General features: G+C 44.9%; 1 protein-coding gene across 2 annotated transcripts in view; it reads right to left on the bottom strand.

The window, feature by feature from the left end:
- The window catches only part of PCBP4 (poly(rC) binding protein 4), a 135,554-nt gene extending 119,046 nt beyond the window's left edge, over positions 1-16,508 (bottom strand). Inside the window, exon 1 of one of the 2 annotated variants that reach the window (XM_069206747.1) lies at positions 16,270-16,508. The gene's annotated coding sequence lies outside the window, so the exon portion shown is untranslated. The remainder of the gene's footprint in view (positions 1-16,269) is intronic. The other variant, XM_069206745.1, reaches the window with a different exon arrangement.
- Between the last annotated feature and the right edge of the window lie 1,119 nt (positions 16,509-17,627).

Raw genomic sequence — 17,627 nt, 5'->3', positions numbered from 1 at the left:
GGAGCAGAACACTGGAGCTGTCATGCTGTCCTCACAAATAATCACGCACATATTAAGGAAAGCATAAGCTAGCTTATTTATTTGGGTGTTTATGTGTTTAGGAGTTTTGTAAAGCACTTCACAGCATGCTGGCCTCTTCAGTGTTAGAGATTAGCCAGAAGCTTGACTGACACCTGACTTTCTTTCAAGTCTGTCTGAGAAGTTCGGTTTTTGGGAGTTTCCTGAATTGAGGGTGATAAGCTTCTTTATGGGGTCTACGGGTGAGGTTGTTCTACAGTGCCAGGCTCTGGTTCCCCAGCGATCTCCCCCTAGTTTAATCTATGAAAAGAACCATGATGTTAAAGAATGACACTGGAGCACATATTGCACAAGATCTCCCTCACAGATAAGAAATTCCTATTACTCTGGCAACCCCTCCTGGATTAGTTGTCGAGACTGGAATAACTGCTTCTAGCTGCCCAAGCTTTGCGCTGTGCACCTTTTTGATTCATCTGTCAGGGCACCCACCCTTTTATCACTTGTCGCCTACTGCTCCCGCCCTGACATCGGAGATCTTCAATGCTATCCCTGATGCCCCTGCAGGGTGACCCTCTACCTCTGGGTCCCGGACTCATGCAACTCACCTTGTCCCTAATGCCATAACGGTTGACAGTAGAGTCCTCCCTCTAGCTTTAGCAACAGCGGGTGTCCCCCCTCTTGGTTTTCTGTTGAGTTCTTTAAAGTCACGGCTCCAGGCATGAGGAAGAGGCAGCGCGGGCACATGGAGGTGTGGGGAGAGGAATAAAAAGTTGAATTAATAAAGATAAAAATATACACTTACCTCGATGGCCGCCGCCGCCCCGCTCCATCCGCTTCTCTGCCGCAGGCACAGGCTCCCAGCCTGCCCTGCGGCCAATCCTGACGCTGCTCAGAGCAGCATCAGGATTGGCTGGGAGCGCCCAGCCAGGGCACTCCCAGGCAGACTGGGAGCCTGGGCATGCTCTCTACAGCCCAGCAACTATGTTGCTGGGCTGGAGCGAGCCTACTGCACATGTGTGTTGGGCCGGCCCGAGACAGTCGGCCAAACATACATGCGCGATGAGGGGGAGTGCTGTGCACTCCCCCTCACTGCTCGTGACCCCGTGGCCCTGCCCCTTTACAAGAAAATGATAATTATAATTTCCTTGTAAAGGTTTTGCAGTTGCTGCTGTTGGTTTGGGGGCAACGCTCCTCCGCCCTAATGAAGGAGCTGCCCCTGGTTGTTTATGGTTTCATTATTCTATGACAATAGTGAGATGGAGCTTTGGAATACTGAGGCAATAGTCACATTTGCTTACAAATATGCTGCCCACCATGGGCCTATTGGTCAACAATACCTACAGTCAAATCTTTTTGTCCCCAGGTACCCCTTTCATAGGGGCATCAGGTTTTGATGTACTGTACTATTAAGCTTGATGTTTGATGAGACTTCCATATGCCTTACCCTGTGCCTTCCTAATCCTTGTCTCATCTGACCTAGCTAGATCACATTGATTTCATGCTTTTGATCTTTTTATGGTCCCCATGTCTCGTGCTGCACTCCAGATTTGTGAGCTTCTTATACGAAATCTGTCATAGACTTGTTTATTTTTTTGACTGAGTGCACTCACTCCTAATACGTACACAACTGAAATCAACAGATTTTGAGTAAAAAAGAGCTATGTTTGATCTGATAAGCGGTGTGCCATGGAGGATCTTAGTACTGGGAAGGAGGATGGTGGCTGCCAGCTTTTTGAGCTTTGCCAGCTTTGTTGCAGAACATTTACACATACATGAAGAGTTAACATTAGGAACAAAGCAGGAATCAAGCTAAAACACACAACCACACCTAATAACCTTCCAGTTTTGGTGTGGAGACCAATGGATGACTTACATTTTCCTATATCTAGTGTCCAATTATGGTCTGAAAGCTCCAGATTTTCAGGCCACAGTTAGCAGTAGTAGATGGCCCCATCCTCCCTAACATAACTACCTAACTCCGGCATCAGAGAGTTCACAGGCCCTGGCATAGGCCTCCAAATGTAGAGACATATGCATTCCTTACCCCAGCCAACAGCAAATTATAGGAAGAGAATGGTGACTGTTGGAAAAAATACGGGTAAACTGCGCAATGTGTACTAACAGGACATTTTTATAAAAACTGTGAAATGTGTAATTACTGGGGTTTTTAGAAAATCTAGGAATGTGTAACTGAACATAGTAGAATCCCTGGTATTGTGTGATTAGTTGCATTGAGGAAAGCTTGCCACTGTTTGTGTTCAAGGGGGATTCATTTTTACAGTATCTACAAGCAAATTTGTGTAATGGGTGAATTTAGCATTTTTACTTGTAAGATGTAGTAAGAGTTTGTTTTTCAGATTGTGCCATGGCTATGGGTACATCTGTGGCAAAGTCAAAACACGAGCAATGTGTACTTACGGGGCATTGTGAAAACTAGAACACTGTGTACACTCTCATAATTGCCTCTGGAGCAGGTACTGCTTCTCTATGCCTCATTTACCTTGGGTGAAATTAGGAATATTATCAGATAGATGGCCAGAAATTAAGTTCTTGGCTCTGACTACAAGAGGGAGAAGTCTATGTTGAATACAAGGCTCTACTTGCACCTAGAATAGTAGAGTTGTGCATTGTGGAGAGAGAGAGATGATTGGGCTTCAACCTACTGCACACAAAGCCGCATTCGTGGTCTTACTGAAACCAGAGCTTCACCCTAGGGCTTCAACAGTCCGATGTCGATGCTCATCCTCGACTAGACAATACTAGCAAAACATGTGAAAGCCAGACTCCTAATGGTTCTTGGTCACCTATTTCACTCAAATGAAAGAGGTGGATTACCTCTACTAATTTGATGAAGCTGTTACAGTTGATGGATGTTTTGCCAGATGTTGGTTTGTCATTGTGGGTCGCTTCTCTAGATACAATGAAAGTGTTCATCAACTTGTACTTGGACTTTTTATATACAGCCGTGGGTTGAATGAACTTTGGCCAGGAAATGATGTAGTGTATTAGGCTTCTGCAGAGCCTCTGCTAGGATTGCATGAGAAGGACTGTGTTCCCTCAGTGACAGGGAGAGAGGTGGGCCCATCAAGAGTGCCCATTCTATACACTCTTTATGGTTCTATCAGTGGAGCCTCTGGCCTGCATCATTCAACACTAAGGTTACTACAGCATTTCAGTGTGTGCAGATGGTGTTGTCTTTTAAGTGTGTGATCCATTCAGGATTTAGCCCCACTAATGGAAATACTTGATTGTTTCGGGCATTTGTCTGGATTAGAATTGAATTGTAGGAAGTCCTGCATTTTCAAACTATGGCCCATTGAAGATTTGCTGCTGTCAACAGTATGCAATACTCTGATGAAGTTGGTGCCCGCTATGCTTCAGTACCTGGTATATGGAGTTCATATTTATCACTCCAAACCCAACAATGTAGCTGGAAATGTTTCCAGAATTCCGCCCCGGCTAGAGTGGTCAATTGGCGTTTGGCAGACTCCTGTTTCCAGTTATCATTGTTATGCCTGTGGTGGTGCCTCAGAACCGATTAAAATTGCTCAAACCGTTGTTGGCTGAGGTGATCTGGAATACAGACAGGAGGCAGGGGGTTCTGATATGATGTGTGGTTCGGTGCAGCAGATTTTGCATTGCTTTATATATTATATCTCAGCTCCAGTGAGTGGCCAAGGGGTGGGCAGTGGAAGAAACATGGTAACTGGAAAAGGTGATTGGGCTGCGATCCACATCCAATGTCATATGCGGTTATACGGACTAGGACAATCCTCCGCTCTTATTTTTAAGGCTACTCAAGAAAATATTGCATCCATATGATTTGATCTGTGCACATGTATTATAAAACAAGACAATGTGGTTGGCTGGCGTGTATGTGCATAGGAAAGGAGCATTATAAGCATGAAGTGAGAAGACAATGAAGTAGGTTGATAAAGAGGGAAAGACTGCAATTAGACTGGTCCTATTTAAAAATTGCTTCTAGAGTGAAATCCCTCTTTCGTTCTGAATGATCCACTTTCCTGAAACGTACTTCTCTAATCTCTAGCAACGCTTGATCATAAACACACATTGAGGGTACGGCCTCTGCGCAGACTGCAAAATCTGGTACTGACTGCCAGCAAAGATAATGAATAATCTGTATCACATGGAAATCAGCAAGTCAGTAAAGACTTGATATTTCAATACGGAAGAGTCCTTTCTCACAGCCACTGTCAAAACCAGTGCAAGAGGACCACGATTTCCCTGTGAGCATAAAATAAAATCAATAACTCAGACAAAAATGGGTATTTACCAGTACGTATGACTGTATATGCTATTCAAGCAGCACGTTTGTGTAGACGTGAAAGGAGCACCCGTCCGGTTCTCACACATGGCACCAAACCTCTCACCATCTAGGCCACCTTATAACCCACACATTAGCAACCATGTATGACGAATTTAGTAGATGCACAAAGAAGCACTTTAGGTTTCTTCGAGGGTCTGCAGATCTATACAAAGGCTACTACCATATAATATCACTCCTGAATTGGCTAAACAGGTTTACAGCATTCAGTAGCTGGTCGGTTAACTTCTGTTGGTTTGAGTCAAGAATTCTGACTTCTGACAGTCTGCTAAAATTGACAAGTATATGATGGGAACGGGCAGCATATGTGAGACCTCACAAATTTGGTATATATTTTTAGAGTGACAAATCTTACCTGTTTGAGGTAATGCCATTTGTTCCTATTTTCAGTTACTAAAAATGCCCAGAGACCAAACACATGGCAAAGTCTGGTTATATAAAAATCACACAACATAACATGAGCAAAGGATGTTTTTGGTGAATGTGTGTCCTTTGAATTATTCTAACTCAAGGCGAATTAATGTAAATGTAGTTCCCTTATCTTTTAATGTGGCTGTCCTTCTGGACTGTCTCCTGGTTCTTATGTTCTAGTTGGAGTGTATCTTAAATTCCACATGTTTTTTTCTCCAATTATCGGTCTTTTCTGTAAGGGCTGTTGTTCAAAGTCACTGGGATAACAATTTGTCCTCGGGAAAGGAATTTGCTGATGCAGTGTGGTTTACTTAGACTGGTCAGAGCACTCTGCCACAGATGATCTAAGATCTTGGTTCACGTACCATAGGATTTGATGACTGTTCCCTTGGTGTTCATCTGGTATGAGATGTGTTTAAATCATGCATTCTAACAATATGTATTAAATTAATTTTACATTAATTTTCAATGTGGATCATTCAGCAATGCAGGTGAGGTAGATCCGTGTTCCAATGTATTTATACGTTTTTCTGATTTCCCACATATGACATTTTAGCGTGAGGACGCCTTGAAGGTGAATAAAATAAAACACAGGAACTCGAAGTGACAGTCCCTTCCATCCAAGAATCAGGGACTTGAAGTTAAAAGCTACTCTGGTGCCAGATGACCATAAGAGGGTCTGGCCTTGTACCCATGAAATAGGCATTGGCCTTAATTTCAGGATACATTGTGAGTCTACCTTAGCACAGAAGAAACTGCATGAGCCTGGCTCGCTCGTGGAGACACTGTGAGCCTATCTTCACCTCCGAGAGACAGAGAGAGCTATCTGTCCTCACAACCAGGAGCGAGTGGGAGCCTGCCCTGAGATGCTAGAGATTGTCCAATTTTGTCTTCACGTCCAAGACACAGTGAGACCTGTCCTTAGTTTCAAGACACATTCAGAGCAGCCTGTTTTCACATCCTAGAAACTGTCAGTCTGTCTTCACGTCCAAGACACAGTGAGGCCTGATGTTACATTCAGGATACGTTGTGAGCCTGTCCTCACAGTCCAGGAGACGGAGTGAGCCTCTCTTCACAATCTGGAGGCAGTGTAAGTCTTAAATTACATCCCGTAGACAGTATCTGCCTGTCTTCAACCATTAGACACAGTCTGTATTCACAGTCAGAAGACTAAGAATTCTTTGTCATGCACAGGAGACATTGAGGCCTGTCCTCACGCTCGAGTGAGATGTGATGCTTTGCTCAGAGCCTGTCCTCACATCCGTGTCAGTACAGCTTGCCCATACACCCAGGGAAAAGGTACGGGCAGTGAAAAAGGGGATGGTAGCGAAGGGGGCCTAGAAGCGACCGACAAAGGGGAGATCCTGAGGTGGAGGGGGCCGAGGGGTGAACAGGATAAGGGAAGGAAACAGCGACGCAGAGGGAACGTGAAGCAGTCTCTGGGCACAAAGTAATCCTTTCTAGTGAATTGTTGCCCCTTATTCCCTGATAACAAAGACATGCTCAGATCTCGTGACACAAATGCAGGGCCAGCCACATACAAGCCGCAGCACAGGGGTGGGCGGCGGGCCCACTGTCACATCTTTGCCTCATTCATCGCTGCCCCGAGGGAGCATGTTCGGGTCAGAGGCTGCTGTCACCAGCTCCCAGGACAATCCACAGTGTGTTGTGCATTAGCTGGGCGGAGGAGGAGGCGGCGGTGGGAGGCACTGAAAGGCTCACAGGTCACAAGCCATTCTTGTTCTCCGGAGCTAGTCTGAGATGTATTTCCTATTATACGAGAGGAGTTTGGGTGTCTGCTTGTCTTTCTGAAGTATGAGACGTCAGAACGGCTGGGAGGGCGAGGGGACAGGCATGGAGTGATGTTAGATATTAATGAAGGAAGGGGAGGGGGAAGGAGAGATCGGGATAGATATTCCTCAACAAAAATGGGTCAGCGCGCTGCAGCAAAGAAGACTCTCTCTCCCTTGCAAAGGATGTAGACAGAAAGCTAGAGAATGCCAACTGCAAGGGCTCCTGTTCTAGGAAACAGTAATCTTGTGTAATGCCAAGTTAAACAGAGGCAGCTTAAATAGGTTCATTGTGGAAACTTCAATAGGGTTAATTTGCGTCTTATTAGTGTCACCTTCTGATTTTGGGCTGGGCTTTCCTACATTACTTCATTAAACGACCACCTTATTTTTTATTCAAACTATAGAGTAACATTTAAATGGTGGCCAGTAGCTAGGCCTTTTGCAGCCAGACGACAGATATAGAGCATCACGTTTTCTCGAGCACATCACCTATTGCCAACCCCGTTTATCTCCACCAAAGCAGTCTTTCCGGCATACTTTATCTTTAAGGACTGTACCACCCATTTCCTCTGAACTACAATGTAGGTGATATTGGCGTGAGTTGCTGTAGCGCAGTACACCCATCCACACCTTCTGCTTCTCTGGCACACAATCCTGTTCTGCCACTCTCCTCTTCCCTTGAAAGCAGATTTTCTGACCCACTTGGGTTGCTGCCTCAGCTTCCCCTCCTCACTACAGGCCATGCAGGCTCCTGGTCCATCTGCCATTTCTGCCATCCACCACTTGGGTGGTGGTATATGATTCCCTATTCCCAGGCGCATTGTTTCCAGACCCCGGTTCCAAGTGATAACCTAATGCATTTTGGGATATTGTCGTGTTGGTTTCCTTCCATTGAGGTAATGAATCTGAGGCAATGATAGAAATGACTTAGAGCTTAAAAGCCGAGAACTGGAAAAGTGCTCTTGATGACATAGAGTGAAGTGGATATTCCATCCACAGATCATCCCACCATCTAGCGCCAACACCGGAAACATCATACCTGGTTTGTGAGACAGCCCTTCAAAGCTGTCCTTTACATGCTCAGGTCACCACCAAATACCAAAGGGGCCTTGTGACACGTGTGACATCTTTATCTAGTCCTGATTTTCTAAACATTAAAAGTTTGCCTTCTGGAGGTTTTAGTTATGATTTTAAGATTAGATGTGTGGGATACAAAATCCCAGCATGCATTGTGTTGCTGGTAACAAACTAAGGACTGGCAAAATTGTCCTACATCGCAATCGACCATGAGGCAGACTTGTAAACTCCTTTAATCATAAGACAGTTGTTCACCTTGTTTGTTGTTGCTTCCAGTTGACATTTCTTTCCAGGTTCTCCTCCTCAGCCTGCACTCTTCCTTTCACTTCGTATAAGCTTGTGGGCTGCTTTGTTACTCATGCTGTCTGACCTGCTCTACCTATCGGGCCTGGCCAGGCCAGCTTTTGGCTTACCTCAGACAAATAGGCTATTGTCTGGGGGTTTTTCAGAGCTCGGCCCAATTGGAGACATGACCCTAGTGCTCTTTGTTTGCTGAGAGCTGCAGGTGGTGGGCATGAGCATTCATGTTAAGGGACATGGACTGATTTTCATCATCAAACTTTGACCAAGAAAAAAGGAAGGAATCACTGAAAAGGAAAAAGACGAGGAAGAGAATACAAGAAAGCGGTGAAAAGAAGCTGCAAGATTGAAATAGAAAGACAGGCTGTGTAGAATAGTGAGAGAAAGAGGCATGGCATAGGGAAAAGAGTAAGCAGCCTTGATACTGAGCAACCCTGACTTTCAGCAGTGCTGGTGGAGGGCTCCTAAAATGTTTTTGGCCCTTGCAGCTAATTTATTATTTTAAAAATGATGACCTGCAGACTCGGTAAGGTCGCTCCTACCCCACTTTTCCCTATCTCCCCTCGTAGAAAATGTAGTTATTTTCTGTGGCTCAATTAGAGCAGCAGAGAAGAGGATACAGTGTCCCACATGGGGATGGAGGAGGTCGACTTAGCAGCAGCTGCAGCCTGCAGTTTCAGAAGGTATTCATTAGTCACCTAGAAAGTAGAGCAGGCTGGCTCTGGCAGCAAAGGTAGCAGAGGCACAGGGGAAGATAGGATTTTAAAAGAACAGGTGAAACACACACTAAGCAAACACCAACAGCAGCACAATCATGAGAGGACTGAAAAAGTGTTGTGGAAGAGCAGATGCAAGCAATGTCCAGGAGGAATTCAAACCCAGTTGTTATATCTAAGATCACCCATCAAGCCAGGAGATGCTAACGCCAACTGTGTGGTTTTCCCAAGGCCCCAGATAAAGTCGCTTCTGCGGTTACAAATACAATAGATATGTTTTGGGGCATACTGACTAGTTAATATCTTCTCAATGTCTTTCATTATGTCTGCAATGTGTAAAATGCTTTGACGCTATCACTAACTTGGTCTAAACTATATAAAAACACGAAAATAAAATAAATATGTAACAAAATGAATATTATAGATGGGGTCACGTCAGCTAGGTAAAGAAAAGCAGTGGGCCGAAGAGTAGTGCAGATTCAATTATTTGTTTATACATTCTTCAGCTAAAATTGCATTGATTGTAACCAAAGCTAAACAACCAACATGTTTCATTCTCTTAGGACTTCTTCAGGGCTCATATGTTCAAATCCTTACACTGCATGGCTCAAAATTTCTTAGATAGGTTTAAAAAGCGAATTTTGTGAAGGATTGGATGCCTAGTAAATGTATATTTTTTGCCACACGTGGACGTTCACCAAACTCCAAGTACTGCAAAGTAGCTGAATGATTCCATTTGTTAGAGGGCTTCTTGCAGTCTTTATCGTGTTCAGTGTGCTCGTGCCTTTCTTGGCACCAATTAATGCAATTTAGCTAAAGCATTGGATAAAGAATTGAATGAACACTACACTTCAGGCCACTGCTTTTCTTTATCTCAAACGGATGTGTTCAACGCATAGAGACTACTGATGGACTAAATTAACATACATATAGAGAGTGCTGAGCAACTATATTTTTTAGTCTTAAGACAAGAGCCCCTCCCCCCCCCTTTGCAGGGGCAAACAACCCAATGGTCCAATGGTGTACTAAAGATTAAAGAGCAGTTACTAACACCACAACCAGCATTTCCCCAGCTCTAACTGTAAGTCCTAGGCACTTGAGTCATTATCATCACGGACAGACTGACCATAAAGTCAACAGGGCAATTGACGAGAGGGGCCAGGCTGCATTGAAACTTTGGGACAAGTCCTGGCTACTTCAGACTTCTTTCTCTGCCCCTGAGCCCTGATTAAACCTCAGAGGGTATCAGAGATAGGCAGACTCAAGAACTGAACATTTCTAGTTTAGAGTCTAAGTTCAAATTAAAACCAGGTTGTGTTTTTACACTTTGGCCTAGTGGGGCTTTGGTTTTGTAATGGGGATGTCCCCTAGGGTTCACCTGGGGTAGCAGTTGCTAAATGTGTGCATTTACTTGCACCCCACCCCTCGCCTTCTCCTAGGGGCCCCTGGCTACCTGATTTTCAATCAATATTTCCTTCTGCTGTGAAGTTGTGAAAGTGATACAAAAGTAAACAGAAAGCTGGAAGGCTTTCAGTGATAATTGGATTTTGAATCAATATTAAACTAGAAACCTCTTGTCAAGTAACAGCCAAGTAAGCACATTCTGCATACTTCTAAGCAGCTGCCCCTCACAGTGAAGCACAAAACAATGTAACTCACTGCACAGTGAAGCACCAAACAATATCGCTGCATGCGGTTAGTGTCATGAGTTACAGCGAGTGCTAGAGTATGATTGCTATAGTAAATAGGAAATAAGGTCTCAATTCATACTACTACTGTCTTGTAGCTAGTATTTTGTATTCCTTGAATTTTGAGCGGAATAATGGGTTATAAAGACTATTAAGGAACATTTTCAGATGTGGACCTCTTTTGTAGCCACATTCATTTATTGCAGACCTCACCAAGTGAACAGCCAGATGCTGTACAATCACCGGGTGACTATGTCTCAAACGCCATCTGTCCTCTTTTGTCCTGTTGAGCACATAAAAATTGTTTTTCAAAGTTTGAAGAGGAAAGTTGTAATTTCTTTAAACAACACAAAGTTTGCGGATTCCCTCTAAATATTTGGATATAAATTATAATTCTACATTTTGCATCTATCAACAAATATCTCCCTGACTCAGGAAAAAAAAGATCACAACAACACATTACAACTGGAGGCTCAAAATATCCTGCAGGGGCTTCAAAAATGACTTTAAATAATTCCGCCTGGGTCGAAGGTCACGAGACAGCGATTCCTGGGATGCCATCTTTTTTCTGGCTAATCATGGATCTTCTCATGCCAGTTCTTGAGACCCTCCACAAAGTCTAAAGTGGAATGAGCGAGAAGATGTATGTAGCTCAGCCGTCAGAGAGACTGCCTCAGGAGCCAGAAATCTGGGTTCAATCCTCAGCGTGGGCACCACCTCCTGTGACTCTCACTTAATCTCCTTGTGCCCGGGGACAGCTTCATGGGTGATAAGTTGCACTATATAAATCTATATTTCATTTCATTTTCAAGGGTGTGGTGCTGCATCTTCTGCTACACCTGACATCATGTTAGTGAAGTGAGCCATGCCATCTTCCATAAGGAGATTTTGAAAAACAGGGGCAGGCATTGCATGTTTTACCTCAGATTCTGCACCAGAACGTTATTCTTCGCTTGCAGCAACACCACTCTACATTGCAGCAAGACACTAGGAAACGGGTTCTCTCCTCATCACCCACAACCCTGACTCCACACCCATCTCTGATCCCCACACAGTCTCTTTCACTTCAACACTTACCAAACCATCAGGCAGATATGAATATCCGTGACTCTCACATACATCCTTGTTACTCTCACAATCCCTTTCCGTCCCATGCATCCCTATCCATGAGACATACCATAGACTCCCACTTACATCCCCGCTTCTCACGTAGTCACTCAGCCTAAAACACATCCTTACCCATCAAGACGATCCCAGACTCCCACACAAAGCCCTTTTTCTCACACAATTACTTCCCCTCACACATACCTGTACCCATCATCAGACCCCCGAGTCCCACACACATCGCCCCTTTCCCTTCCACTCATCTCTGCTTCTCACACACCTCCTTTCCCTCACACACACCCATGGCCCTCGCACACTCACGCGCCTGCACGCACACACGCACACGCATGCACAGTGACCCTCCCACAGATTCTCGCTCCATCCTTATTTCCGTGGCCTACAAAAAAACAACGCATCATTTAACAAAAGTGAGTTCGACAGACATCAGGGGGAGGATGGGAATGCCCAAACAAAAAAAATCTTCAGAAATAGGAGAAGAGGTGAATTGTTTTCTGTCTGCCCCTGTGCTGCAACACATGATCCATCAGAGAAAGGGTGCGTAACAACGAGCCCTCCTGAATGCCCTCCCACAAGGCTGTGTCTCACCGAGCCCCACAGACACCAGCTGCTGGTCCCTACTGTGGGCAGGGGCGGCACAGATCTGCTTATAGAAATGGCATTGGATTAGCGTGGCTTTCAAGCTGCAGCTGAAGCATCATAGACCGAAGCCTGGACTTCAAAGAGCTGCTTGGCTCGTGCCCAGCAATGCTTTATACTGAAGAGAGACGCGGGCAAAGGCAGCAAAGAACAAATGCAGCCGCGTTCATTCTCACCCTAACTGCACCGAGTGACACCTTACTGCACCTAGGCGCAAACAACTCCACGAAGTGACGCACAGTTCCACCGACTGATGCACTTACTAACTTAACTGTACTGTGTGGCCCGCGGCTACACCGAGAGGTACCCAAGTGGAATTCAGTGGCACATATCTGTCGTAAGTGGAATTCAAGCGCAGAGAGCGGCATTCAAGTGTACCGAGAGACACGCACTACCAAGGGGTGGCCCACATTGCCGGTACTGTACCACAGAGGAGGGGGTGGGGCAGCCTCTACTGAGCTGATTAGAGACTCTTAGCTCCAGACCCTCTGCACAGCTGGTAGATTGCATTGCACTGAGCTGCTTAACTCCTCTCAGCTATTAATCAGTGCTGCTCTCGGACACCCATTTTCCACTTCATCTAAATGCACGCAAACCTCCTTTTAACGACCCTCCCCCGCACTAATTGAGGTCGGACTGTCAGCTGCTTATCTACGTTCTCACCAACGTCCTATCATTATATATAGGATGAAGTACACTCCAACTGCCATTACAAATATAATGCAAGTCACAGATTCGCCATACAGAGGAACGAGACCCAAGGCCGAGTCCCTGTATAAAGTCAAATAATTTCAGGGTGACTTGTGATATGCTTAATATGTAGGACAGTGGGTGTTTTATTTCATATAATACATGGTCACACCATCACTCTTCTCCCAAGCCTCGTTTAAATCATTGGTGCCTTGGTAATTCTTATAATTATAAAAAAAAAGATGCTATGGTTGAACCAATGTGGAAAATCTGCACTATGAAAAACATCGACGTACATTTATTTGGTTGCCATAAATACTTTAAGCAGTTTAATATCTTGTCTGAAAAGCAGCTGAAGTTCTGAATATGTCATAAGATAAAACAAATAAACGAGTCCTTATATGAATAGAGTCCCGCAAGGCAATACATCTACTACCATTTGTATCTGAACATCAGCTAATTACAGTGAATATTTAGGGAAAATAGTTTAGAAGAAAAAGCTGAATTTATCTCAGGCATTGTTAAACGGCAGTTGTAATTCCGTTTGGGACCTGTCTCCGACACTGTTTATTCGTTTTGCCAAAAGTGTTATAAGGTCACAACCTAACTGTAATAAATAATTACAGTAGAGTAGTGATGTCTATTTCTTTTGAGTAGTGCTGTCACACAACTAAATCACAATGAGAAAATTAGAGAAATGTTTTAAACAGTTATTACAGGCTTCCCTGTTTTAGATATGTAGTACTTCACCATTCTCTGAACATCAAAATATAAGAGAATATTATATACTACAATTTCACAACATTTTATATCACATTCATATTGCAAGCTTTCATTGAACTTTGCAGTATAAAATTTCGTAAAAGCTTTTATTTTAGTGGGCCTACAGAATTTCATTATGGAAACTGTAGAGCATGCTCTCCAGCGCGCAAGATTCTTGTGTCAATAGCTGTTGTTCTACTTTACAACAAAAAATCACATTTGGTTATACATACTAATATATTGGTAGATACTGCAAAAAAATCCAAGCACATTTATGTACCCTAAGCATTTATAACGTCTGTGGAATAATGACAGAGCACTTATACCAAAATACAGGACCATCGTATCAACCACAGCTTGGAGGATATACTTACATGGTGTAAGAGCCCTTTGGAGATTATTATCACAAAGTACCATTTATTTTTACATCTCACACGATCTTATATATAGACTATAATCTTATTTCACATTAAACAACACAGTAAACTAATTCAAAATGCTTTATCCCAAAATCTCGTGACGGTATAGATTTAAGATAGGAGAATGCATCATAATAACCATATAGTTCTTAGTGGTATAGGCTCTAATATACCTGACCTTAAGTCATATCCAAATAGCTAATAGTGCAATATTGCTATGATGTACACTCTAACCTAGAAGAACACATGCCATATCATGACATATCAAAGCATCTCATATTGCAATAAACTCTAAGATGGAAGACCATGTCATCTGAAAATATCTCATGGTACTACAGGCTTTACGATTAGAAATTGTGTGTTTTAATGCAACATCTTATTGTTGTTCTGGGCCCTGATAGGATACTGCATTTGGTTTCAAAATATCTCAAAGCTACATTGATTTGATGGGAGATTGTATGTTATATTCAGATAGCTCAAAACAACATAGAAGCAAAGATACGAGGCCACATGTCATATCTCATGGTGTTGTAGGCTGTAAGACAGGAGATGGCATGTGCTTTTCAAATATAGTGCTACATACTGTAACACAGATAACCACATATCCTATGCTAGTACCAGAGCCTCTAACAAAGGAGACCACATGACAAATCCAAATATCAAAGAGTGTTTTAGGGTGCAACACAGGTGACGCCATGGTAAATTGAAATATGTCAAAGTGCTACACACACTGAGATTTGGAAAACCTTACAGCCCGATTGATATCTTATCGAAGTTTTGTAGTACCCTTTGTGCACCAGAGTAATCCTTCAGGCTGTACGCATCTTACACAGGCAATGGACAACAGTGGTATCCTTCATGTCGTACACATCTCACAATCCTAGATGGTGAACACCAGACCTGTGCTTCAGACTGCAGACATCTCACATACCCAAGCCATAGTCAGAAGGGCTATCCTTTAGGCTGTCCAGTGTTATGTTCTCTGGCCACAGACACCAAATCTATCCCTAAGGTGCACATATCTTAGTCTCAGGTGTCAGACACCAGGTGTGTCCCTTGGGTTCACACATCTTACATTCCCAGGCACCGGGGCTATACTTCAAACGGAGTAAATAGGTAGATATCATCATCAACCCTGTGCACAGCAAGGCTATCCGTCGGCCATACCTTATAGTCTCGGCCCCTACAGGGAAGAATTTTCTCTTACCCTGTGGAGCACGTACACTCCCTGGCCTTGGGCAGCAAGCCTATCCCGAGTCCCCGCCATTAAACATCAGTGCATGCATCCGCCCCTGCTGGGACGTGCAGTGTCGAATCACAGTATTGATCTGGGCTTTGGCACTGAGTGATAAAGAACCCGAAAGGGGAAGACAATCTGAAAACAACAAAAAATGCAAGGAGGGAAGGCAGCCTAGCGGGTGAGTGAGGAGAGGAGGAAGAGAAGCAAAAAAAGTAGGAAGGAGGGTCCGACGAATTTATGGAGAAAGGACGGAAGCAACGAAGGGGGAGACAAGGGTTGAAACCAAAGAAGAAAGCACATGAGAAAGGTAGGAAGGAAGTGATATTGGTGAGGATGAAGAGAATCAGAAAGAGTGCTGCCATTGATGAGGGCCATGAGTTGACAATATGTGGGAAGGGCGCTAAGCAGCTATGAATAAATGAGTGATGAAAGGTAAGAACTAAGATGCGATAAGGTGCCAAGTAGAGGGAGCGACAAGGAGGGCGCCGGAATGATAGAGAAGGCCCAAAGTGAACTTTAGAGGAGCAGCTTGTTATGTAAATAAAAGGGACAGATAGAAGGGGGTAGAGCTGGTGAGTCAGAATGAGGAAGAGGTTGGGGAAATGAGGCAGAAGCTGAACGGGTGGGAGGAGAGGACGCTGCGAGGCTCTCTGAAACACCCAAGACTCGTCACTTAGGCGACAATGACAACACTGCCGATGCCAGGCGACCACCACGACGAGCGCGCGCTCTCAAACTTCGCAGGTTTCCCAAAGGACAACCTACGCCAGGGGACACTCCCTCCACACGTCTTCTGCGTCCGGGGGCGCTCTTTCCACGCACCGGACATCCCCTCCACATATACCTCGTCCTACACGCAACAAATCACTCAGGGTGGCTAACGTCTCTTTCTCTGGAAGTGGGAGAAAGGTCGCCGAACACCAACTCCCTCCCTCATAAATCACAGAGTACCACCAGCCTATCCCAGCTCTGCCTCCGCCGCCCTCCTCCACGGGGCACCCACTGTCCTCTCACCCAGTCGGTCACCCTGCGCCAGGCTCCTCACTTACCTCCCGCCGCGCCCTGCACCCGACGCGCGCACAGCCAGCTCGCTCCTCCGTCCCTCTCAGTGCGCCCTGCGTCCTGTACGCACGCTGTCACCGAAGGAGGACAAGTGTCTGTGTGTTTGTGACATCAGCCGAGAACAATGAAATGCCAGAGAGAGGAGGCTGAGGGAGACCCCCTCCAGCTCGCCCCTCCCGCCGGCTCTGATTACAGAGGACATATAACAGGCTCTCTAGTGCACCCTGGGTAAGGCCATCTGCCAAGGACAGGGGCACATTGTCCCTCCCTCTCACGGACTACACACGGACACCCTTAGCCTGGGAGCGTCCGGGGCAGTATGTCCAGCAATGCCCCCTTCGCAGGTGCAGCGACACGGACAAGGGTGCTCAGGCCATTGGCTCTAATGAGCCTGTCTCTAGGGACGTAGCTTCAGGGAGTGTTTGGTAAACTACACTCTCCTAATAAATGTATGTTGTGGTAAATCGTTGGGTACTGGTGCCTTCAGTCGGATAAAGTAAGGTGTCTTTCGGATTTCACCAGTATTTTTACCCACACAGACAAAAACGCACACACACTTTCTTCTTAATTCTGTTTGTAAAGGCTTCTAAATGTTGGATATTTCACAAACTAATGTGCTTTCTCTCATTTAGTGACCCAATGAATGCATATGCCTCTCCCTTTAAGCTGCCACCCAAGCCCCTCTTGTGTTCCCTGCTTGTTGTATAATATTTTTATTATTATGAGAAAGCATGGATGTTGAGAAATCTGAAGCTCACCCCACCAAATGTTACTGACCAAGCTACTCCCCTGTTGATTTCAGTTGCTGGTGCTAGTGTGCATGCCTCAATTGCCTGTGTGTGGGAATTTAGCATTGCTTCTGCTGATCAGAACACTTTACACCTGCCTGTCGGAGAGACGCTTGCACAGCTGGGCAATTTGCATCTGTCTATTAGAGGGACGCTTGCACTGATGATGGACATTCCATACTTGAGTATGTGAGGAGAAGTTTCTCTGCTGCTGGACAGTCTACGCCTATGTTTAGGATGCTAGTGCTGGACATTCAAAACTTGTTTTTTGAGTGAAGCTTGCTCCACTGCTGAATGCAAAATGTATGTGAACGAAGCTGGCACTGCTGCTGTATATTCAGATATATGGCCGGGAAGGTGAGAATGGTGCAGGGCAACTATGCCTAGGCATCTAGCGGGGGTGGGTGAGTGGGAGTGGTGAGGCGCTTCTGGGCATTTCACAGATGTCCATGCGAGGGAAGCTTTCACTGCTGCTGGGCATTCAAACATGTCGGTGAGAGGGAAGCTTGCTCCCAGAAGGACATTCTACACTTGTAAGCTTGAGTGGAGATTTCAGT

This window comes from Pleurodeles waltl, chromosome 9 (assembly GCF_031143425.1).
Source record: "Pleurodeles waltl isolate 20211129_DDA chromosome 9, aPleWal1.hap1.20221129, whole genome shotgun sequence".
NCBI classification, from domain to species: domain Eukaryota; kingdom Metazoa; phylum Chordata; class Amphibia; order Caudata; family Salamandridae; genus Pleurodeles; species Pleurodeles waltl.
Note: the sequence above shows the minus strand (reverse complement) of the source record. Positions and strands in the feature narration are given on the sequence as shown.